We start from the raw sequence: 25,409 nt of genomic DNA on the forward strand, positions 1-25,409 counted from the left end.
ATGACCCATAAGGAGTTGCTGCCAGCAGTTTGAAAAGCTCTGTTCTAAGGCAGAGCAGAGGAAAACAGAAGAGGAAGAGAGATGGTAGAGATACGGGAAGGTGGTTGGGGAGAAGGTGACAGGAGATGGAGGATAAGGGAGGTAGAAGTGCACTGTGGAAGGGAGCAGGGGTCTCCACAAATGCCTCAAGATAATGCCCCTCTAAAGGGCCTCTTCCTCCACTTCCCACTCTATCTTCACTGTCCTTTCCACATTGGACCCTGGGCTACTTGGCAAGGAAAATATCTCATTCACCTCCGTAAGCCCCATAGCTCCTGAACCAAGCCCAGAATTAGAGACCATCCATCAGCAAAGCTTCTCATTTCACAGAGGTCTTGGAACTACCTCAAAATTGCAGTGTTGCCTCTTTCCCCCAGTGCTGCCTGGTAGGATAACCCTCTCTGCGCAGGGAGCCCAGCTGTTCTCATACATAAGACCACATTCTTGTCTAAGGAGTCACCATGTGCCATCTAGTGCACAGCTGACTGGATAGGTGAACCCAAGAAAGTGAAAAAGTTACCTGGGCTCACACCATCCTGACAGTCATTCCACTGTCACCTTGTGTTTCCCGAAACCAGCTGCCCGGACGAAAGGGAGTACTTGTGTACTTGTGAGTACATACGTGTGTATGCTTGGAGGGGATGGCACACCTGCCTCTACCTCTGGACTTTCACTTTCCTCCCCCATGTATGTCCTCTCTCAAATTTAATCTGTTGTCAAAATAATGTTTTGTTTTGTTTTGTTTTGTTTTTGCAGAACATATTAACAAAGAACAGAAAACTGAAAAGAAGTGGTAGGAGAAAGGAGAATTGATCATAATTCCATCACTGATAGGCAAAAACACTTGGAATTTTAAAGAGTACTTGATGTATTATTTTTATTAATAGACTATTTATTAGGGCAGTTTTGGGCTTGCAAAAGAATTGAGCAGAAAGTACTAAAAATTCCCACAAACCCACTCTCTCAAAACAGTTTCTCATATTATTAACATCTTTTATTAGTGTGGCACGTGTGTTACAACTGATGAACCAACATGGATAACGTTATTGACTAAAGCCTATATATTAAGGTTCGCTCTTTGTGTTGTACTGTTCTATGGGTTTTGACTAATGCATAACGTCATGTGTGTATCCACCATTACAATTATCATACAGAATAGTTTCACTGCCTTAGAAGTCTTCTATGGGCCACCGATTCATCCTCCCTTCCCCTCGAATTTGGAGCAAACGCTAATCTTTTTACTGTCTTCATCGTTTCACCTCTTGCAGAATGTCATATAGTTGGAATCATACAGTATGTAGCCTTCTCAGACTGACTGCCCTCACTTAGCAATATGTATTTAAGTTTCTTCTATGTCTTTTTATGGCTTATTAACTTGTTTCTTTTTATCACTGAATAATATTCTTTATATTCTGTTGTATAGAGGTATCTGTTTATCCATTTACCTAAGGAAGGACATCTAGGTTGTTTTCAGTTGGGGGCATTTATGAATAAAACTGCTATAAACATTGTGTACAGGTTTTTATGTGGTCTTAAATTTTTAAGTCATTTGGGTAAATACCTATGAATGCAATTGACTGATTGTGTGGTAAGACTATGTTTACCTTTGTAAGAAACTACAAACTGTCTTGTAAAACCATTTATACACCCACCAACAGTGAATGAGAGTCCTTGTTGGTCCACATCCTAACCAGAATTGGTGTTGTCAGCATTTTGGACTTTGGCCATTCTAATAGGTATTTGTGTTACCTCATAGCAGTTTACATTTGCAACTACCTAATGATATATGATGGTAAGCAACTTTTTGTAAGCTTATCTGTATATCTTCTTTGGTGAGGTATCTGCCCACTTCTTAATTAAGTTGTTTTCTTATTGTTGAGTTTTAAGAGTTCTTTGTATATTTTGGACAGAAGTCCTTTATCAAATATATATTTTACAGATATTTTCTCCCAGTATGTGGCTTGCCTTTTCATTCTCTTAACAATGTCTTTTGCAGGGGTGCCTGGGTGGCTCAGTCGTTAAGCATCTGCCTTTGGGTCAGGGGGTGATCCTGGGATTCTGGGATCGAGCCCCACATCAGTCTCCTCTGCTGGGAGCCTGCTTCTTCCTCTCCCACTCCCCCTGCTTGTGTTCCCTCTCTTGCTGGCTGTCTCTCTTTCTGTCAAATAAATAGATAAAATCTTAAAAAACAAAAACAATGTCTTTTGCAGAGCAGAACTTTTTAATTTTAATAAAGAACAATTTATCGATTTTTTCTTTCACGGATCATGCATTTGATGTTATATCTAAAAGTCATTACCAAACCCAAGGTTACCTGGATTTTCTCCTATGTTTTCTTCTAGAAGCTCTATAGTTTTGTGTTTTACATTTAGGTCTATATCCATTTTTGGACAATTTCTGTGAAAAATGTAAGGTTAGTGCCTAGATTCATTATATCGCATATAGATGTCTAGTTTTTCCAGCACCACTTGTTGAAAAGACTATCTTTTTTCCATTGAATTTCCATTGCTCTTTGTCAAAGATCAGTTGACTATACTTGTGTGGGACTATGTCAGGGCATTTTATTCTGTTCAACTGATCTATTTGTCTATTCTTTCACCAGCATCATGCTGTGTTGATTACTGGGTAAGAATGTCTATGGTTGGGATGGCTGGGTGGCTCAGTTGGTTAAGCATCTGCCTTAGCTTTGGTCATGATCCTGGAGTCCTGGGATCATGCCCTGCGTTGGGCTACCTGCTTGCATGGAGTCTGCTTCTCCTTCTCTCTCTGCCCTTCCCCACTGCTCATGCTTTCTTGCTCTCTCTCTCTAGTGTGCTCTCCCTCTCAAATAAATAAATAAATAAATAAATAAATAAATAAATAAAATCTTTAAAAAAAAAGACTGTCTATGGTCACTGTGTATGTGTATGTATCAGACATATGTGTGTTTTATTAGATTTTGTTATCAGTGTTATACTCACTTCATAAATAGAATTTGGAAGGTTTCCTTATTTCTGTGTTCAGGATAGAATCAATAGCAACCAACTCATCTGTTCCTTAAAGTTTCTCAGTAGATTTTTTCCTATGAAATAATATAGTCGTGGTGCTTTTGTGGATGGAGGTGTGGGAAAATACAGTTCTCTGGTAACATCTATTTATTCTATGGTAACCAGTCTATTTAGAATTTCTATCTTTTCTGGGATGTTTTGGTAAATTATATTTTCTTGAAATTTCATCTGTTTCATCTAGGTTTTCAAATGTATTACACAGAGGTGAGTAATGTGATTCCATATAATTCTATTAATTTTTTGCTTCTATAATTATTTTCTCTTATTTTAATTTTGATTGTACTTCCTCTGTCTAGCCAATTGTCTTTTCTATTGTTATTTTTCATATCCTATATTTATTAGTATTCCCATTTCTATTTTCTAATTTATGAATCGCTTCTTTTATCCTTCCACACAACAACCCACCACATGGGTGTTTATAGCGTTATAATTGTCAAAATCAGAAGCAACCAAGATGCTCTTCAGTAGGTGAATGAATAGGTCAACTGCGGTACATCCAGACAATGGAATATTATTCAGCACTAGAAAGAAATGAACTACCAAGCCACAAAAAGACATGGAGGAAACTTAAATGCATATTGCTATGTGAAAGAAGTAATCTGAAAGAAGTGATTACTTAGTTAAAGCAGTAAACTGCTACTGTACAATTCCAACTATATGACATTCTGGAAAAGGCAAAACTATAGACACATTTAAAAAGATCAGTGGTTGCCAGGGGCTGTATTGGAGAGAGGAATGAATAGGCAGAGCACAGAGGATTTTTAGCGCAGTAAAACTACTCTTTATGATATTACAATGGTGGACATATATCGTTAAAACTTCGTCTGAACTCGTGAAAGTACAACACCAGGAATGAACTCAGACACAAGCTATAGACTTTCAGGGATAACGATGTGTCAGTGTGGGTTCATCTATTGTAACAAATGTATCACTCTGGTGGGGGATGTTCATAATGGGGAAGGCTGTGCATGGGTGGGGACGGGGGTACATGGGAAACCTCGGTGTCTTCTGCTCAATTTTGCTATGAACCTAAAACCACTGGAAAAAAGTCTACAGACTTGCAACTAGAAAATGAGTACGTTCTGGAGATCTAATGGCCAGCATAGTGACTATAGTCAACAACACTCTATTACATACTTTGAAGTTGCTGAGAGACTAGATTTTAAATGTTCTCACTATGCACAAAAAAAAGAATTTTGTGACTTGACAGAGGTGTTAGCTAACACTATGGTGGTAATCATACTGCAATATATAAATGTATCTAATCACATTGTACACATTAAACGTGACAGGTCATTTACATTTCAATTTTTTAAAAATACCATTATAGAAAAAAATCAAGTGTATTTAAAAATTGTGTAATTTCGGTTTGAGATGATTAGGAGGGCTTTCTTAATATATGTTTTTCACATTCTTGAAAACATAAAATTTTGTCTTCTTAGCCCACATCCCTTTATATTCTAAGACAGCTGCCTTCCCTTCTTCCCCTCAGGGCCTCTAAAAATTAAAGATCATGGAGGGTTCCTCGCCCTGGAGCCCACGAGAAAGAACGAACCCCACGGACCACAGGAGGGCACATCTGATACCCAAGGGCCTAAGGAGGCTGAGGACAGAGCCCACACCTCCCAGCAGGCAGACAACCTAAAGGGCAGAGAAACCAATTGGCCAATCGCCACCACAGAAGCCCTGCTCTGTTCTTTGATTGGCTTTAGCGGTGACGCCCCCTCCCGAATTCTTTGCTTGGATTGGTCTATTTCTTGCTTCTGACCTGGACGGTGGCCAGAGGAGGACAAGAGACTTCCAGACAGAATGGAGGGATGATTTGGGTGACCTATGAAACGCAGTCGCACATCTGCAAGCAACCGGGCTCCCGGGACGTGGCGGCGGCCTCGGTGGTCTCGATGTTGCTGATGGCGACTGAGTGGAACCGGTGGGAGGGCTTCCCGAGCCCGCTGCTGCGGCCGAGGTAAGGGTTGCGGTCCGGCTCCGGGGCGGGGAAGCCTTGGCCTGGGCGGGGCGGGGGGGCGCTGAGAAATGAGGAGAGGGAGGAGGACCAAAGCAAAGAATCTGCGAGACCGGGTTTCTGCTTTCAGTCCCATCCCCGAAAGGGAGTCGTCTTACACCCAGCCCTTCCCTCTCTTCCTCCTCCCTATGTTCACCCTTCAGCCCGCCGTCTGCCTCAGTTTCTCTATGGGGGGGGCGGATGGAGGACAGTGGAGCTGGGCTTGTCATTCTCCATGCTTCCCTGGCCATAGAGTTGGCAGATTTGGCAATAAAAATAAAGGAGGAGGGGGGTCTGGGGGGCTCAGTCGGTTAAGCTTCTGCCTTTTGCTCAGGTCATGATCCCCCGTCTGGGGATGGAGCCCCGGGTGGGGCTCCCGCTCAGCGAGGGTTTGCTTCTGCTCCTCCCCCCAACTCATGCGCTCTCGCGCTCTCTCGCTCTCTCAAATAAATAATGAAATCTTTTTTAAAAAAATACAAGATAATAGTAAAATTTAAATTTCAGATAAACAACAAATAACCTTTGAGTATAAATATGTCCCCAATATAAAGATAAATTTAAATGTAAAACATTGTTATTGGTCTGAAATCGAACTGGGTGTGTTGTTCTTTATCTGGCAACCCTGGACTAGAATAACACTTGTACACCTCCTATTTACAGCATGTTCCCACAGCAGTCCCTATGTGGGGAGTGTTGTCGTAATCCATGTTCTGATGCAACCCAAAGAGACTTGCCCAGGGTTATGCAACTGGTGGGTAATGAGGCCAGGACACCTTAACAACCCATTTCAGTTCTGCTGTCCTTCACTCCTGGGGAGTTCTTTCTTATTGTTGGAATAAATGCGGTTAACAAAAGCAAACTTAACTTTGCGAGGGCTGAAGAGTTAGTTCTCCTCTATAACATTTACTTTATATCTTAGGGAAGAAATAACTGTATTAAATTTTCAAGGATTATAGCTCTGTGATGATGAAAGTATATTTTATAATTAATAAACAATGTCATATCATTTGGCTTTCGTGTCAGCGGACAAGGTTATATTTGTATGTATTGCAAGAGATCATACATCCCTATGAAGGTAGGGGTTAAGGCAGTAGATCCTATAAAGGCCGAGGGCTCAAATTCTGGAATGAAACACACCTGGATTCAAAGCCTAGTGCCACCACTCTGATGGCGGTAGGCAAATTACGTAATCTCTCTGGGTCCCAGTTTCCTTTACTTTAAAATAAAGATGATAATAATTGTATACACTTCATAGGATTGTCAAGTGCCTGGAACATCAAAAGTAATTAGTTTTAGCTATTATTAGCTATTACATTCGACTCTTAATAAGTGTGAATCTTTGGCATACCAAATGACTCTATAATTAATTTTTAAATTTTAAATTTTTATTTTAAGTTTTAAAAAGCCAAGTAATTAAAAATACTCTGGATATTTGAGTTTCAGTGAAAAGAAATGTACTGTTCAATAATGGTTAAGACAATATTTTAGATTGTAGTATACCAATTTTACCAAATCAAATATCCGTAAGCTGGGCTTATAAAATATTTATCAGTCTCATTCATTGTTCCCCATGCATAATTTTTATACTATTTTTATTTGCATTATTATTTTTTTAAGACTCTATTTATTTATTTGACAGAGAGAGAGACAGCCAGTGAGAGAGGGAACACAAGCAGGGGGAGTGGGAGAGGAAGAAGCAGGCTCCCAGCCGAGGAACCTGATGTGGGGCTCCATCCCAGAACGCCGGGATCACGCCCTGAGCCGAAGGCAGATGCTTAATGACTGAGCCACCCAAGTGCCCCTGCATTATGTTTCAAACAGAAGAAATATTACCAACCACCACGGGAGAGAAAATAACTACAGGGGGAAAGGTAAAGCTAGATAATGGGTTTACAGTCAGTGGTTGTTTATAGTAAGGTAGACTTAATATGTTTTAAAAACCGAAGGTCAAGCCTTGTAGAATTTTATATTTCTTTGCATATTGCTTTATTTCCTTAGTGTTTACAGTATTAAAATAGCTTACTTGCAGTGGCACCGGGGTGACTCAGTTGGTTAAGGTCCAACTCTTGATTTTGGCTCAGGTCATAATCTCAGGGTTGTTAGATCAAGCCCTGCATAAAGCTCTGCTACTGAGCGTGGAGCCTGCATAAAATTCTCTCTCCCTCTGCCTCTGCTCCCCCCGACGACGTGCCTATGTTCTCTCTCACACGCGCTCTTTCTCTAAAACAAGACAAAACAAAAGAGTTTACTTGCAGACTATTCCCTTAAATTCCTCCTGGGAATTTTTTTGGAGTTTTTCTTCAAAAAACAACAAAACCTTTCCACCACCTATGGGGGAATGTGGAATTATGAAGATTGAAGTTCTAATCTTAGCAACTACTATTTATTACCCAAGTGATTGTAAACAGTCACTTATCATACCTGATCCTTGATTATTTGTAAAATCATCACAAAAACTTGGTTCTGCACTCCCAAGGTTTATAAATGCTGTCAGTTATTCCTAGCTATTTGTCCACCAGAGAAAACTGCAACCGTGGATGAATCCAACTATTTGTCTTCATTGTGCCTGCATCAAGCTTCTAGAAGAGCTGGAGAAACTTGTGCACTGAGAAGACTTGATACTAAAGAAATTCGTGGTAGTCAACTTCACCTGGGCATTCAGCACTGCTCAGCACCTGGGCATTCAGCACTTGGGCATTCAGCACCTCATTCTTTCAGTTTATGCAATTGCTGTATCAGATTCTCCACTTTTTTCAAACCTCTGACATCCCTTACAAGCCATTCTCAGCAAATGATCTCAGTGTTAAGGAGGAAATAGAATACCTGAGCTCTGGGGTTCCTGCCAGCAAACATTAGTGTTTCCATCCCACTGCCAATGTCATCCTTGTCATATCGTGGTTCAGTTTGGAGTCCCATAGTCCCATGGTAGTTTAATAGAGCACAGGCTCTCAAGCATTTTTCCTGAAAATGATATTCTCCATTCATTAGGGACTGTGTTGTGCTTCCTCTTCCTAGATTGTGGCTTCTTACTCCACCTGTCAGGCCACCCAGGATTTGAGGCTGGAAATCACACACACATCATTCAGCAACACAAGGATCAGTTTTCCCTCTGAGGGCTTCAGCTGGAGAAATTTTCTGCTGGGAAGTTCATCCTCAAGGAGAAAGCTGGGACCAGTGCTTTCAAAAGTCAGACATGACATAAGGTATAGAATGCTTTTCTATTTCCTTGGTTATCATGTTTTTGTGAAGCCTCATTTAAACCTGCTTTTCTTTCTTTGACAGCATTTTCTGCAGATATGTTTTATTATCAAGTAGAGCTGTGCACTCATGAAGGCCAAATATAACTTAACTATTCCCCTAATGGTATAGAAATGGGTCTCTCACCCACACACTAGGTCTTCCTGCACCCTGTGCTGATCCTTTCCAATGTATTTTGCTCAGTCCTCTTCATGGTTCACTTAGCTGTGTCCTTCATATCTGCAGTCGCTTATTTGGACACTGGGACTAGAGAAAGAGCTATGCCCCAGTGGACCCTGGCTGGCTGGCTTATGGTTTCTCCTTCTAAATCACACCCTGGACACTCAGATGCCCTTGAGTTCCCACGATTTATTGTTGAGTTATTTCCTCTTCTCTTTATCATCCTCTGATTGAGGTGTTGGTTTACCTAGAGACGTAAGCACCCCATAGAATCATGGATCTGAGCATAGGAAGGACCATGACAGATACTCATCCTGGCTGCTGCATACATGTTTTGCACCCCCCAACCCCACCACTTAGCATCCTCACGAAATTGTTGCCCAGCCTCTTTCTAACACTTCAGGAAGCTGGAAATCCATCACTTCCTGAAAGTAGCTTAGTACAATTTCAGTCAGCTGTCCATTAGAAAGTTCTTCCCTCTAAATGGAGCCAAAATATGTGCTTTCCCAAACAGCCCTCATAATTTTTACCCAGGTTAATTTTGATCTTTGGGCCACAAGAAAAAAAATCTCTTCTGGTCATCCCTTTTATATGTAAAATTGTTAATTTCCAGAATCATTTAGTAAATTCTCATTGAAAGCTTTTTGTGTCATCTCTCATCTTCTTCTAGTAAATGAAAACACATCTACATATTTCTCACAAGAGATTCTTGGGCTTGAACAAACTTTTCACTTTACCTTCCTCTTTTTAAAATTAATAATTGGCACAGATAGGAGCTTCAGATTAAATTACTTAAATTTAGCGGAGCTCGAGCTCCTGGATAAATCAAAGACCCCATGCTCAAATGTCTGCAGGTCGCTAGCCCAGCAACATGAGTGAGTAAAAAAGCCCGTTGTAAGAAAAATAAAGAGAGGTAAAGATCCAGTGATGTGCAATGCATCTGGCCATGTAAAGCAGGCAGCCACTCGTTAGTTGCCACCAGAGGATAAGGAACAGGGTTACAATCTACTGCTTTTTCAAGTGAAGATGGAAATTTGGATTTGCATCTGAAATTTCCTCAGAAAGCATCTAATTCAGATTTAAAAGACTGTGCAAAACAAAGAAACAAGCTGCCAGTTTAAGACCTCTGTTGTTTCTCTTCTGTAAATTATAAATATTAGTAGGCTTGATATTCAAATTTTGAATTTTTAGTAACTTTTAATTTGAAATTATTTTGGACTTATAGAAAAGTTACAAAAGTGGACAAAAATTCCAATATTCTTGGGGCGCCTGAGTGGCTCAGTCGTTAAGCGTCTGCCTTCGGCTCAGGGCGTGATCCCAGCGTTCTGGGTTCGAGCCCCACATCGGGCTCCTCCACTGGAAGCATGTTTCTTCCTCTCCCACTCCCCCTGCTTGTGCTCCCTCTCTCTCTGGCTGTCTCTATCTCTGTCAAATAAATAAAATCTTTTTTAAAAAAATTCCAACATTCTTTACCTAGATTTTCAAGTGTTACTATTTATAACACGTTTGTTTTATTCCCTGTATATAAATACAATTCCACATATCATATACTCACATGATTTTTTTCTGAAGCATTTGGCAGTAAATTACTGACATTATGCCTCTTTACCCCTTAATATTTCAGTGTGTGTTTCTAGAAATAAGGGCATTGTCTTACATCATAACACAATTATCAAACTAAAAAAATAACAGAGATGCAATATTGTTTAATCTAGAGACCTTATTCAGATTTCGTCAATTGTCTACCTAATGAACGTTTTACCAAAAAAAGAAAAAAAATGGTATGTTTACTGGTCCAGAATCTCATACAGGATCAGATGTTGGATTTAGTTTTTATGTCTCTTTGGCCTCCTTCATTCTGGAACAGCTCCTCAGTCTTTGTCTTTCATGATTTTAATAGGCTAGGTGATGAAGTGATTTTTGGTATTCATGAGTGTATCCATAATAGAGATCTCTGCGTGTACTAAAAATACATGAGTAGAGGATGGTGCCAGTCATTGAGAATGGAGGCCAGTTTTTTTAATAGAATATCCCTCCATTGTGGGGTTTTATTTCCCCCCAACACTTCTTCACAAATAGATTCAGGCTATCCGTTTGGGGAAGAAATACCACAGAAGTGATGTTGTGTTTGTCTCAGTGCATCATATCAAGAGCCTGGTCAAGCTGCACCCTCAAGCATGTGTTGTCCTGGAAGTGGCTCAATCCCACACAAGAACTCTGAGATCAGTGTAGTCAGTCTGTGGGGTTGTCCTTACCAGCAGGCCAGCACTAACGTGTACACAGTCTTTGCTTAATGGCTGTCTGCTAGGGAAACATAAAACCTCAGATACTTCAGATTTTACAAAAGTGAAGAATAGCTTAAGATTTGGTGTAAAGTGGTCCATTCAGAACTGTCTTTTTAATTACTGTCCATTTGCAAGCATAGAGTTTTTGTTTCAAATTAAACAGGAACTAGGTTTGCAGATACGGTTTGCAGGGCTCTATCTCACTAGACTAAGAAACTAAAGCTTTCTTTTTTGGGGGTAGACAGAATCCATGCCCTTTGTGTTATTGTTGTTAAGTCTAAACGCGATTTTGTGGCATGTAAACTGAATGATCTGCAGTTAATTGGGAATCTTTGTAGTTTGCGATATATCTGCTGCGTGCTTTCTGTTTTCAAAGCTTGCTGCTATTAGCCATGGAATAAAGCTTTTCTTAACAAAGCTGTAGGCTTTATGAAGATCAAGGCTGGATGTCATAGTTTCCTATGGAAAGATTTAGTTTTTCTTTAATTTTTTTAAATTAACATATAATTATTATTTGTTTCAGGGGTACAGGTCTGTGATTTATCAGTCTTATATAATACCCAGTGCTCATTACAACACTTATCCGCCCCAATGTCCATCACCCAGTTACCCCATCCCCCCATCCTCCTTTAAAGTGAGTGAGAATCAGCGAATACATAACAGAACAATTTGCCTACTTGTATGTTTCCCTACTTACATGTCCTACACATAGAAGCGTAATACAGGAAATGTTTGTCTGGGTTCTTTGATTATCTAACTGGTATCTCTGGGAAACTGAGGATCCCAAGTTTGTAAAGGCACAAAAATCTAATTAAAAATGAGACACTGAAAGGGATTTTATCATGAAGCAGTTTGATAATTCTGTGTTGTAAGCTTTGAAGTGATACGGTGTTAGCCTGCTTAAAAGCTGTTTGCAGACCAGAATCTGAAACTAAGTATGAGCAGTTCAGCATTTAGCCGTGTGCTTCGAAAATTGCTTGGTAGAGCCTGTTTTTCTACAACATAATAATTTAAGCTTTGACTCTTAGATCCAAACGGCAGTCCTGGCACTTGACTACTATATGGAAACAACTTGTCATGCCTGCATTGTGGAAATGGTGTTCAAAATGAAATGCACAGCATACAAGCTGAAACAGCACTTATAGTTGTTGATATTTCAGGGAGAACATTCGAGGATATGTTAAATACAAGATATCTTTGTAAGTATCACCATGTTTTCCCGAGGGCATTTTTAGACTAGTGGTATTTGAGGTATGGAGGGAAAATAATTAGCCTAACTGTTTAAACCATTGCCATGCCTGAATACCTAGACACTATACTAGGACTTTCCTTTAGTAAACTTTATATTTTAGAACAGTTTTAGGTTCACAGAAAAATTGAGTAGTTCAGAAAGTTCTCATATACCTTGTTACCAGTTTCCCATATTATCAACATCTTACATTAATATGGTACATTTGTTGGAATTAGTGAACCAACCGACCTTGATACAATATTATGAACTGAAGTCCAGAATTTACTCTGATTTCCTTAGTTTTTACCTAATGTCCTTTTTCTGCTCCAGGATCCCACCCAGGATATCCCATTACATTTAATTGTCATGTCTCCTTAAGCTTCCCTTGGCTGTGACAGTTTCTCAACTTTTCCCTGGTTTTGATGACCTTGACAGTTTTTAGGAGTTAGATATTGGTCAGATATTTAGTAGGATGTCCTTGTATTGGAATTTGATGTTTTTCTCAAGATCAGACTGGGGTTATGGGTTTTTTGGGGGGGAGACCACAGAGGTAAAGTGCCATTTCATCTCATCAGATTAAAGATTATTACTGTTGATGTTGACCTTGGTCCCCTGGCTGAGGTTATGTTGGTTAGGTTTCTCCAGGTAAAGTTACTGTCCTCACACCCCCTTCCATACTGTATAGTCTTCGGGAGGAAGTCTCATGCACAACCCACACTTAAGTAAGACTTTTGTTTGTTGAGCTTTCCAAAATGGATCAAGATGCTTGTTTTGGGTGAAGCAGATATAAATGCTGAGTCTAGGGATTAAAGGTCAAACCCACAAGATTTACCAGAAAGTAAATACAAGTATTCAGGTATGCACATGAATCGTCTATACCTGGCGGGTTGGGTTACTTGTTACAATATAGCTGTGAAGTGCTATATTGTCCTTCCCCCTGCTGAAAGCAACTGTTTCCTACAATCTCTGTCTAGCTCAATTCTATAGTAAGACAGGGACGCTTGGTCTCAAACATTATTCCTCTATTATTATTATGAAAACTGTTATAGCTGCTTAATTGATATGCCAACATAATTAGTCATCTGTATTTTTTTTAAGGTTGGGTTGCTTTCTTCCTTAATGACAATCAATATGTTGGAAGTTATCAAGAAGTTCAGATTCTGATGAAGAAGGAAGAATTGACCCATGAAAAGTCAATCTTTTATAATATTTTTGAAAAGGGTAATGTTTTGCTTACTGATATACATAAAAATTATGGCCATAATTTTTTTTAACCTTCTTACTTAAGCTCTGTACTAAAATTGCAGGAACTAGCATCATGTCTTCATATTTGTAATAAAGCTAGCAGACTAAACACAAGAAGAAAAATAACTATACCAGATAGTGGAAAAACTGAGATGAACCTCTTTCTTAAGTCCAGCGTGCTTTGTTCTAAGATTTGGGATGATAATATCTGTATTTAGGCGGAATTAATAGAATGAATTTCTAACTGGTCCCTTCCAATGGTTGGATGAGAGTTAGAAATCAAATGGTTTTTTATTCCGACTCTGATAGGAATTATCATTATTCTCTCTGAAATACTGGAGGGAAGAAAGTTGTATGCTCCTTGTGTCAAATGACAGACCACACATGCTGTTCTTTTTCAGAACACAGCACAAAGGGTAGACTGGCTTCTGAGAAAATGCATGCCAGGAATTTCAATATCTGATGTGGTAAGAGTAATTTTTCCCTAGTATTGCTAGTTAATATACGGTTAACATCTAATTTCTTTAATAAAGTGATGCAGGATCTTGTTACAGTGTAGCTGCAAAGTGCTGCCTTGTCTTTGCCCCTGCTCAAAATAAAACTGTTACCTTTCTAGCCCTGTCTGCCCTGGTACTTAGCAGCCAGGGATGCATGGTCTCAGACATGTTTACCAAGTTGAACTCTGACTCGATGAATGACTCTTAAGAATTAAGGCTTATTAATATTTTGCAGGTGGTGACAGAAAGAAAGAGACATTACCAAGAAGGAATTCAGATAAGAGACAAACCACATTTTGATTACTACCAACTTACTGGTATTTCAATTTCTTATTTAGTCGTATTTATCTACCACAAGTTGGTTTTGAGGGGAAGATTTTTAGCAGTCTTGGTCAGCGCTAGCTGTGTGGGGGAATGAAGACCACACCCCACAGTGAGCTGTATGATTTCTCTGTGGTTCATTACTATTTTATGGCCCAGAAGATGTGCAGCCGTTGCTTCTTGAATCAGAATTTGAATGTCTACTATCATAACCTCGGGCTCGTGATTTTTATGAACAACTCGTATCTATGGTTATAAACTGCGATCTGCCCACTACTTGGGAAAACTATGTTCTCAGCTGATATTCGTCCTCTTCATTGAGTATTTGCTTTTATTCCAGTGAGATAAATGTATGTATTGTTGTTGAAGTGTGATTTTGTTAGCCAGATAACCTTTAAAATCAGGTGTATGAATGAGGAAAATAATCTTATCACCTAGTAACATGTTAAGATGTATTTAAATTCTACTTGGGAAGATTCATGATGGATCAGAACATAGTAGGAAAACAAATGTGAAATGTAGCCCAGACTTTGGATTTTGTACAACTGATATTCAAAGGAAAAATCAATAATGCTATTAGACCTGGTTGCCTTAGCTTACACACAAGACTTTTTTTTTTTGTCCTGTTATTCATATCTCATGCTTCCTTGATGATTCTTCCATAATTGGGATTTTGTTAGCATTTTCTGGTGGAAATTAACATTGACCCTGGCCTAGGTATAGTGGTTTTATTACTAAATAAGTTGAATTATGTCTTGCTCCTAATGTAAAAAGAACTTTGATTCAAGAAATATAATAGTCAACACAAGTAGATGACGAGGCAGTGTTCTGAAATGGCATCGGCCTGATTTAGGACATGGTTTCATGAGTGGAATAGCATATCGTTTGGATAAAGAGTGATTCAGTATTTCCTTATTTGTTTTTCTCCTGTCCTGCTTATTTGATCTTTTAAATTGCTCCAGCCAAGACATTTTTGATTGGCCATATTATCTGTTTTAGTAGAGAGCCGCGGTAGTAAATATATCCTAGCCATCTGTGTTACAGTGTATGAGGTAAACTGAGCAGAAAGCAGTGATAAAAATATGGGTTACCATAACAGATTTTTGGAGCTTCCTTACACATATACACTGTAAAAAGTTTTAAGTCCTAGACCAAGTCTGTCCAATAGAACTTTCTTCAGTGGTAGAAATGTTCTGTATGTTGGGGCACCTGGGTGGTTCAGTCAGTTAAGTGCCTGCCTTCGGCTTAGATCACAATCACGGGGTCCTGGGATCAAGCCCCACATCGGGCTCTCCACTCAGCGGGGAACCTGCTTCTGTCTCTCCCTCTGCAATCTCTCTCACTCTTGCTCTCTCTCAAATAAATAAATTAAATATTTATTAAAAAAAAAAAAAGAAATGTTCTATATCTGTCCTGCCCAACAAAGAAGTGACAGGCCTCCATGTGGCTATTGAAATGTGGTTAATGCAACTGATTAACTGCGTTTTCTATGTTTTTATTTTAATTTCAATATCCACATGTGGATAGTGGCTATTATACTGGACAACATAGTCCAAACAATAGCCAACATTCCGAAGGTTATGTTTGCAGTTGATAGTTCCAAAAGTGTGTCAAAATCAATTATGTAATTGTTTTTTTTTGTTTAGTCCCTGTGTTTACATCTGTCCCAGGCCAACAACTGCTCTTAGATGGCCCTCTTGGGGACGGGGTTTAATTTCACTGCCATGAACACAATATCGCCATCTGCTTTATAAGTAATAATACTTAAGATCCTTGATAGAATCCGATTTTGCAGCCAAAGGAATCCTTTTGCTAACTAACTACAAAAGAAACCTTTCCTTTTTCTCTAAATATTGCGATTACCATTAGTTAGAAGCACTTTACATACGATCCTGGCAATTAAACAGCTGCTGATAGTTAATAAATAGCTCATATTGTTAGTAGTTCATGTCGTCTTTGATAAACAATATTCTGATTAATAATTTTTCTTGTGTTCAGAATTGGAAGTGGAGGTCGATTTGGGAGGAAAGCTGTGGCCATAAACATTGAAGAAGACGAGCAGATTCTTGGTGACATTGAGACTTTGTACACCACCACAGTGGAGGAAATGCCAGTGAACGTGGCTCACAGCACTCGCTCTTGTGGACGAGGTGATAACAATGTGCATTGCGCCTTTTTCTGTAGGAATATTTGAAGCTTGTCTCAAAGCTCATAAGGGATCAGAAATACAGATTTTTATAGCAATGCTACTCTTACTCATGAGCTAATATGAGGAAGGTCATTGGCTTTATCTTCTTTAGAATTAGAATACTGGAGTTGGATATGAAAGGTGGGATTGTAAAAACCATTCTTAGAAGTTTATTTCCTAGTTCTGTAAAAATGGTTATATTGAGTGTTCTTTGTCATCTAATACTATACTTGTGGACTGGACAATATGTGCTGTATAAAGGGAGCCAATTCTATTAAATTAGTGTATCTGCTTATTGTATAGTCATTAGACTGAATAGAACTTGGAAATGATTTTTTTTTTTAAGTATTTGAGTTCTTTTTGTTTGGTATTGTGTTTGTATTCAGTAAAACATTTTATTAGTGGTAAGTGTGCACTGGAGACTTTTTTTAAAGATTTTATTTATTTATTTATTTGAGAGAGAGAGAGAGAGAGAGAGCATGAGCGGGGGGAGGGGCAGAGGGAGAGGGAGAAGCAGACTCCCAACTGAGCACAGAGCCTGATGAGGGGCTCGATCCCAGGACCCCGAGATCATGACCTGAGCTGAAGTCAGACGCTCAACAGACTGAGCCACCCAGGCACCCTGCACTGGAGCCTTTTGCTAAGCACCAGCAAGAATCATATCCTAGGGCTGAATCCCAGAAAAATTGCCATATTGCATATTGAATATTCGATACATTATAATAAAGAATATTTTTCTTTAAAGTTGTTTGGTCCTTATTACTTAAAGAATTATACTTTTTGCCATAATTCTGTATTTTCCAAGGAAGAAGATAAAACAACATTCTGTGATAAATATTTTATTCTAGTGACAAAATTACATGCAAAGGATACAGCCCATGTGGCTTTTCATAAAGAGTTGTAGTAGTTCCGAGTTAGCTGCTGTTTGGCCGTGGCCCAAAGACTCGTCAGTCGGTCAATTGCAGATGTTCATCAGCAACATCTGCTAAGCATTAGCTGCTTCATTGACAAAAAAGAAGTATTAGAATGTAAGATTTCTCTTTCTGGTGTGGCAAGCATTTCCTGGTATATACAAAGTAGCTACTTAGCAGCAAGATTTTCTATGTTAATAAACTAATTACTCAGTAAAGTTCTTTTTCCCATAGCAATACCATAGAGTCGCTATGATAGGTCCTATTAGCGAAGGATTGGCACTGAGTTTGATCCTCGTTTCTTCTTACTCACGAATTACCTACTGAGCAATCTTTATGTTGACCACAGCTCATAATTTTTCAGAAGAACCACTGACAGGCAGTGAACATTCCACCAGTTGTTTTGATTGGTGTCAGACAGAAAAGACTATGGTGGTGAATTTCTAGATGAAATAACAGCCCCCATCCTTTCTCAGTCCTAGTACTGATGCTTGTTAAACTTTCATAAAACCGCTGCTGAGACAAATAAGACAAATGCTTGAATCCCTGGAAATATCAGATTAGTTAAAAGTCACATCACTGTCTTCGGGAAGTAAATGTGTAAAAGGAAATCCTAAATAATGAGAAGCAAAGGATGACATTTCCCCTGATGTTCACTCCCTATGAAAACTAGAAGGCTGGGGAGGGGGGGGGCGGGGGCGGGGAATGGCATAAAGATGGGACAAAAACAAACAAACATAACTTGCTTTGGAAAAAGTATAACTACAAAATTTACTAGCAGGCCTCCCTTTCCCTGTCTCATAATGTGGATTTTATTCAGGGTCAGAGTCGTCTGTTATCTCCATCCAAGGACACCTTTGATTACTTTCTTGAACTCTTCCACACTCCTCTCTCCCACTCCTCCTCCTCTGTACCTGGCCCTCTGCTGTCCTCGTCACACTGCCTTTTGGCTTCCTGTGTGCTCTTCCAAGCATCAGACCGACTGCTCCCTGAATGTTTTCAGTACCATGACTCTGAAACTTCCATATGTTCAAAACCAAACTTTCCATCTTGCTTCAGGTACTTATCCCAATACCTTTCACTTCCTTCTCTCATCTAGACTTTGGCAGCGATTGCCAAACTTGTTTCCCTGCCCTTGGTCTTGCTCTATCCAATCCATTTACCACTCAGCCCCCAGGATGATCTCATAAAAATATGTTATTCAGTGGCTTTTCTTTTGCCTCGGGATAAATTTTAAAGTACAAGGCTGCCCTGCTTTGGGTGCCATATTTAAAACGTCGTCACCAAACCTGAGGTCATCTAGATTTTCTCCTATGTTATCTTCTTGGAGTTTTATACTTCTGTGTTTTGCATTTAGGTCTGTGGTTCATTTTGAGTTCCTTTTAGTGAAGGGTTTAAGGTCTGCATGTGGTTCATTTTTTTCCATGTGATGTCCAGTTGTTTCAGCACATTTGTTGAAAAGCCTATCTTTCCTCTATTGTATTGCCTTTGCTCCTTTGTTAAAGATCAGATGAGTATAGTTGACTGTATTTACGTGGGTCGACTTCTAGGCTCTTGTAAGGGAAACTCTTTTTTTTCTCCTCTACTCCCAAAACTCTACTCTCACAATGTTTCACTTCTGACAATTCCGGTCATCAAATGGTTTTTTTCCCCCACAAAGCAGTTCTGCAACACCAACTGGGTTCCCTAAAATTTACCTCAATTTGGACACTGTCTAACCTAGCGATAAAATCAGATCCCACTGGTTAAGTGTTTGATCCCATAAGACTGCCCCGCCTACCCACACATTTCAGATGCCAAATATAAGTCCAGGTTATTTAGGCTTCTGACCAAGTGGCTATAAATTGGAGATTCCCATGACCCCCCTTCTTGGGTTTGATTAATGCACTGGAGTGGCTCACAGAGCTCAGAAAAACATTTTACTTACCAGGTTACCAGGTTAAGACAATATAGGTCAGGAACAGCCATATGGAAGTGATGCATGAAGCAAGGTGTGAGGAAGGGACACTCCTCCAGCACATGCATGTGTTCACTAACCCAGAAGCTCTCTGAACCCTGTCCTTTGGGATTTTCGTACAGGCTCTGTTATGTAGGCATGGTTGATTAAATCCTTGGTCACTGGTGACTAATTCAACCCCTATGTCAGAAGGTGGGGCTTAAAGTTCTAACCATGTAATCACAAGGTTTGTTCCCCTGGCAACCCGCCTTAGGGGCTTTCTAAAAATCATCTCATGAATATAAACTCTGGTATAGTTGAATGGGCTTATTATGAATAACAGAAGACACTTTTTCCACCTTTATCCTCTGGAGTTATTTCAGGAACTGGGAACAAAACAATATTATAACAAAAGATGTCCCTATGGCTGTTATGTAGGAAATTACAAGAGTTTTAGGGGCTATGTACCAGCAACAGTGGAAGACAAATACGTATTCCTTATTACAAATCACAGTATCACAGGGGCGCCCGGGTGGCTCAGTCGGTTAAGAATCCAACTCTTGGTTTCAGCTTAGGTCATGATCCCAGGGTCGTGAGATCAAGCCCCAAGTTGGGCTCTGTGCTGGGTATGGAGCTTGCTTATGATTCCCTCTCTCCCTCTCCCCGGTCCCTGAACAAAATCTCTCTAAAACAAAAATAAATAAATAAATATTAAATCATAATATCACAGCTCTCTATTCTGCTCCATTGATCTATTCATCTATTCTTTCACCAATACGACACCATCTTAACTACTGTAGCTTTACTGTATGTCTTGAAGTCAGGTGGCATCTATCCTCCAACTTTTTCTTCTTCACTAATGTGTTGGCTCTTCTGGGTCTTTTACCCCTCTATATAAACTTTAGAATCAGTTTTTCTTTATATCCACATAGTAACCTGCTGAGATTTTTATGGGATTGCATTAAATTTATAAATCAAACTGGGAAGAATTAATATCTTTTACAATATGGAGTCTTCCTATTCACGAACATGAAATATCCCTGTTTATGTATTTCTTTGATCTCTTTGATCAGAGTTCTGAAGTTTTCCTCATGTAGATCTTACACATATTCTCTTAAATTTATACCTAAGTATTTCATTTTGGGGGCACTAACGTAAATGGTATTGTGTTTTCAGTTTTAAATTCCACTTACTCACCACTGGTGTACGAGAAAGCAATTGCCTTTTGTGTATGAATCTTCTGTACTACAACCCTCCGTGATTGCTTATTAGTTCCAAGGGTTTTTTTGTTGTTGATTTTTTCAGATTTTCTACATATATGATTAAGTCATTTGGAACAAAGACAGTTTTATATCTTCCTTCCCAATCTGTATACATTTCACTTCTTTTTCTTCTCTTACAGATTACCTAGGACTTTCGGTATGATATCGAAAAGAAGTAATGAGATTTTTTTAAGTGTTCTATAATGCTATGAATGGGCCTTGGTCTTTTTTTTTTAAGACTTTATTTATTTGTTTATTTATTTATTTATTTATTTATTTATTTACTTGACAGAGAGAGAGACAGAGAGAGAGGGAACACAAGCGGGGGGGGGTGGGAGAGGGAGAAGCAAAGCTTCCTGCTGAGCAGGGAGGCCTTTGCAGGGCTCCATCCCAGGACCCTGGGATCCCGACCTGAGGTCTTTCATCCATTTTGAATTTATCTTTGTGTATGACATAAGAAAGCGGTCCAGTTTCTTTCTTTTGCATGTTGCTGTCCCGTTTTCCCAACATTTGTTGAAGAGAATGTCCTTTTCCATTGGATATTCTTTCTTGCTTTGTCAAAGATTAATTGACCATATAGTTGTGGGTTTATTTCTGAGTTTTTTATTCCAGTCCATTGATCTATTTGTCTGTTTCTGTGCCAGTACCATTACAGCTTTGTAATATAACTTGAAGTCTGGAATTGTGATGCCTCCAGCTTTGCTTTTCTTTTTCAAGATTACTTTGGCTATTTGGGATCTTTTGCAGTTCCCTACAAATTTTAGGAATATGTTTGTTCTAGTTCTGTGAAAAATGCTATTGGTATTTTGATAGAAATTGCATTAAATGTGTAGATTGCTTTGGGTAGTATAGACATTTTAACAATATTTGTTCTTCCAATCCATGAGCATGGAATGTCTCTTCTTTGTGTCGTCTTCGATTTCTTTCATCAGAAAGGGAAACTAATAAAATAATCCCATTTACAATTACACCAAAAATAGTAAGATACTTAGGAATAAACCTAGCCAAAAAAGTGAAAGACCTGTACTCTGAGAACTATAAAACACTGATGGTTATTAAATTTCTTAATCCAGCTGTATGTATCCTTTCATCTTGCATTAAAATAAAACAGTCAGGGGCACCTGGGTGGCTCAATCGGTTAAGCGGCTGCCTTCGGCTCAGGTCATGATTTCAGGGTCCTGGGATCCAGCCCTGTGTGGGGCTCCCTGCTCAGTGGGGAGGCTGCTTCTCCCTCTCCCTCTGCCCCCTCCTTCTGTTTGTGCTCTCTCTCTCTCTCTCAAATGAATTTAAAAAAAAATCTTAAAAAAAAGAAACAGTCACTTAGCCTTGTTTTAAAGTAATGTCTGTGTCATGCTGGCTTTGGTATGGTCGTTGTTGTCATTTTATTATCTGAACTCTTAGCCAATATTGTCACAATATTTACAGTGTTAACATTAAGCTAGCACTACTGCCGCACAAAGCGCAGTCCGGCCACGGGCGCGGTGGAGGATGGACTGTCAGCACCAACCCGCAGGACACACTGAGGTTGCGTACTTCAGTCGCACCCCTTACAGGACTACACAGAAAGGTGTTGGATCACTGAGTACTGCAGACCATGACTGCCAACATCAGCAACCCCAGCTCTGGAAGATCATCGAAGCTGCAGCCATTCGACACTAAAAACAGTGTTGCTTTGGGGCCACTTGGGGGCTGCCGTCTGGACTTAACACATTTTCCCCAACCTTCAGCACACATTGTCTAAAGCTGGGATTTTTCATGTACTAGGGTAGGAGTTTCCTAGAATGCAGGACTTTTTATGTTAACTCAACAGTCCTGTGCAAGTAAGAACAGCAGAAAGCGTTAGGGGTCCCCAGAAAAAGAAAGTGGAAAAACGGCTTTCCCGACACAAGAGAAGTCATTTCAGGCCCCCAGCTATTTTCCACACTCTGTGCCCTGCCGGCCCAAGCACACTTCCAGCAGAACTTCCTAGGAGTTGTCAGAATTACAAAGCAATGCAAAAACCTCAGCAGTTAAGGATTTTAAAGAAACCAAGGGACTGCGAAAGCTAACAGCTTACCCCACCGGGAAATAGCCCAACCACATCAGAGACCAGACCGTAAATCAGTGATGAAAACTTCCAATGCTGCTTCAAAAGTAAGCAAGGCCCTGCATTCCTTACCCAAGATAAAAAGCCCAAGACCCCCACCAGTTTATACCAGCTCTCAGAGCTTGGCCTTAAGCCCTTCCCCTAGCTGACACTTACCCCTGCCTCATTATAATGTTAAGGTCTCTGCCGGAGGAGGAGCACAAGTTTCGTAACAGACCATTGCATACGTGTAGAGGCATGTTTTCTAAATACACTTGTGCAACCTTGCAGGCCATGAGAAAGCTCCCCTTTCTAAATATTCATTCTAAACCCTAAATAAAAGGAATCCACTCCCCCTTGCTTAGGGAATCATGGCTTTGGAAGTTATTCCCCATGCTCTTATTTGCTGGAAATAAAGTGTCCTTTGTGTGACAACTCCCCCCTGGGGTGTAGTCTCTATCTGTAACTCACCAAGGAGCCAATTCACGTTAGTTCAGTTGAGATCACCCACCTCAGTCGGGGTTGTTAGGAAGTTTAAAACCCACCCCTCACCCCTGCCCAAGTCCTCAGCAGCCTGAATAGTTTTGCCTACATTTACATAAACTAGAATTAAACCCTGCTGATACGACTGATCTGATGAGGGGAAGACTAGGAAAGGTGAACTATTCTTTCTTGGACCCAGCTCTGTAACAGGCCAGTGTGACTTCGTTCCTTGGTGAGCTGAACGGCACCAGGCTGCACTGTCGTACAAAGAAAACATTATCTGCAGCAAATAAGGTGATCATGAGAAATAGCTTCAAAAGCCATGCCTCCCCGAGCAAGGATGGATGGGTTCCTTTTATTTAGGGTTAAGATGGATATTTACATAGGGACTCCTTATCATCTTATGTAGAGGTGGGCATAAGGTCACTCATGAGCCTGAAGGAAACGTGTGTACACATACACTGTATGTTATGTAAATAAGGCTTGTGCTCCTCCTTGGGTGGAGATTTTAATATTATAATGAAATAAAGGTAGTTGTTGGTCATTCTAGAGGTCACTCCATCGTCCATCTGCACAGGCACAAGTCAGGGTTAAGCTCAAACTGGTCTGGGTGGTCTGGGCCCACCAGAGGGGGTTCTCCTCTGAGCAGTCACTATCACTAGAGGGCAGTTCCTCTTTCCATTTGCCTGGTGTTAAGAGATTAGCTAGAAAGAAGAGCTTAAGAATAAATGTGGGACAAAGGTTGGTGAGTAAAAGCTAGGTGGACATAAAGGTCAGTTATTAGGGTCTAGCTGGTGACAGCTTTTCTTTTATAACAAAATAACACCCGAACTCCTCAAAATTGAACCCAGTCACTAGGCAGCATTGCCCAACCAGAAGCAAAATGCGCCTCCATGGTTTAAGCTCGTTAATTACAACCAAACCGTGTTGCCCACCAGCCCCGGCTTTGCTGATGGGTGCCACGTACTTGCAACCGACGCCTGCTCTTCCGGGTCACACAGAGTCTAACGCTCATCTAAAGCACATCTAGCTTCTGTCTTCAACGTGCAGGGGAGGGGGCTGCAGAGAAACCCACAGGCCTGCACGACCTGGAGAAAGAAAGTGCTGGGCCTGCCAGGAAACAAAGGAGCCAGATAATGCCCGAGAGCTCGGTACCCATCCCCACCAGAACGCTGTGCCTGCAGCTTCCTTTGTGTGCACAATGGGCAGTTCAGGGACCAGGCCACAGGCTGCAAGCTCCAGGGCTACCCTGTTTGGGGCCAGGTTCGTTGTGTAACCTCGGGCAACCCTCCCTGCACTCTGATTTGGTGACTTCATCTGCAGATTGGGGGTGAATGTCAATGTATTGTTACTGCGGGGATGTAAAAATTACAGATGATTTCAGAGTCTGCTGGAAGTAGGAAACAGGAAAGACCACAGGAGAGAACAGGACAAAGACCATTTTGGAGGGAAATATGCAAATATTTGGAATATAACTTCATGTTTGTGTTTGCATTGGAGACAGATTTATTTCTTCTTCTTTTTTTTAATAGGCGATAGTGGTCAGAGGGATAAAGAAGAGAAGAGGAGAGTAAAGGAATATCGAGAAGCAGCTGGCAGGCCCCACCCCAAGTCTGGGAGCTGTGCTCCACAGCTATGCAAAAAACACTGCTTCACGAGAGAGTTCTTTAACTTTTCCTGGACTAAGCTGGTTTACTACAGTCACTTCTCATTAACTCCACCTCACCCCTGCTGGTAACTCATTTCTTTGTTAAGTCTACTTTTTGATCCTAAAATACAAGCAGAACCAACCGTATTCATTGAAATTGTAATTAAGGTGATGAGGTCTGCATTTTAATTGACATTAAACCACCACAGTTTCCAGTATTTCAATTCCCCCTGTATTTGAGTATTTTCTATGTAAGTACTTATACCAGGCACAAAGGAAAATAATAAAGTACTAGTGTCTTCCATCTCGAAGTATTGGAGACAACCAGTTGGATTCAAAACAAAATGTCAGAAAACCGGCCCCTCACAGTCAGGTTCAGACAGCCAGTCAGCTGGAACTGGGCCATCCCCACAGCAGCCCCCATGGGTGTGGTGGGGGAGCGCCTGGGAGCAGAGATCCGCGCTGCTTGGATGAGTCACAGGATTTCAGAAGAGCCTGAGGATCCCTGGGATCCAGGTGGTCTCAGGAGGAAGTGCGATCATTGTTTCCGGTGTCTCAGATAAAATAAGACCTTAGTTAAAGTAGTGGAAACAGATTTTATCCAGTACCTACTGTCAGCAGGGAAAAGAGCTGAGCCCATTCCGATTTGTGCAGAGCTGAGTGTTTTCATTTTGTTTTATTTTTTTTGATTTATATATTTTAGAGAGAGAGTGAGAGTGGGGGGAGAGGAAGAGGGAGAGAGAGAGAGAATCCTCAAGGAGACTCCCCACTGAGACAGAGCCCCACTTGAGCTGCATCCCACCACCCCAAGATCATGACTTGAGCTGAAACC

At 40.3% G+C, this 25,409-nt stretch overlaps 1 long non-coding RNA gene and 4 other non-coding genes across 7 annotated transcripts; all 5 read left to right on the top strand.

Annotated features, from left to right (window-relative positions):
- The first annotated feature begins 4,845 nt into the window (after positions 1–4,845).
- LOC113254515 (uncharacterized) lies at positions 4,846–24,885 on the top strand. Of its 3 annotated transcripts, none has more exons than XR_006409440.3 (8): positions 4,867–5,052; positions 8,104–8,291; positions 11,819–11,989; positions 13,120–13,242; positions 13,668–13,733; positions 13,999–14,080; positions 16,083–16,234; positions 24,462–24,885. It is a non-coding gene; the product is annotated as an uncharacterized LOC113254515 (long non-coding RNA). The 3 variants fall into 3 exon arrangements; XR_008957289.1 differs by lacking the exon at positions 24,462–24,885 and adding an exon at positions 6,728–6,959 and having other exon boundaries at positions 16,083–17,016; XR_003315848.4 differs by lacking the exon at positions 24,462–24,885 and having other exon boundaries at positions 4,846–5,052; positions 16,083–17,016.
- LOC113257021 (small nucleolar RNA SNORA63) lies at positions 12,906–13,036 on the top strand. The gene has a single exon (XR_003316790.1). It is a non-coding gene; the product is annotated as a small nucleolar RNA SNORA63 (small nucleolar RNA).
- On the top strand, positions 13,295–13,473 carry LOC113257113 (small nucleolar RNA SNORA81). The gene has a single exon (XR_003316836.1). It is a non-coding gene; the product is annotated as a small nucleolar RNA SNORA81 (small nucleolar RNA).
- On the top strand, positions 13,802–13,931 carry LOC113257017 (small nucleolar RNA SNORA63). Its single transcript, XR_003316789.1, has one exon. It is a non-coding gene; the product is annotated as a small nucleolar RNA SNORA63 (small nucleolar RNA).
- LOC113257037 (small nucleolar RNA SNORA4) lies at positions 14,112–14,246 on the top strand. The gene has a single exon (XR_003316796.1). It is a non-coding gene; the product is annotated as a small nucleolar RNA SNORA4 (small nucleolar RNA).
- Positions 24,886–25,409: the final 524 nt, after the last annotated feature.

This window comes from Ursus arctos, unplaced genomic scaffold (genome assembly GCF_023065955.2).
Source record: "Ursus arctos isolate Adak ecotype North America unplaced genomic scaffold, UrsArc2.0 scaffold_4, whole genome shotgun sequence".
NCBI lineage: Eukaryota > Metazoa > Chordata > Mammalia > Carnivora > Ursidae > Ursus > Ursus arctos.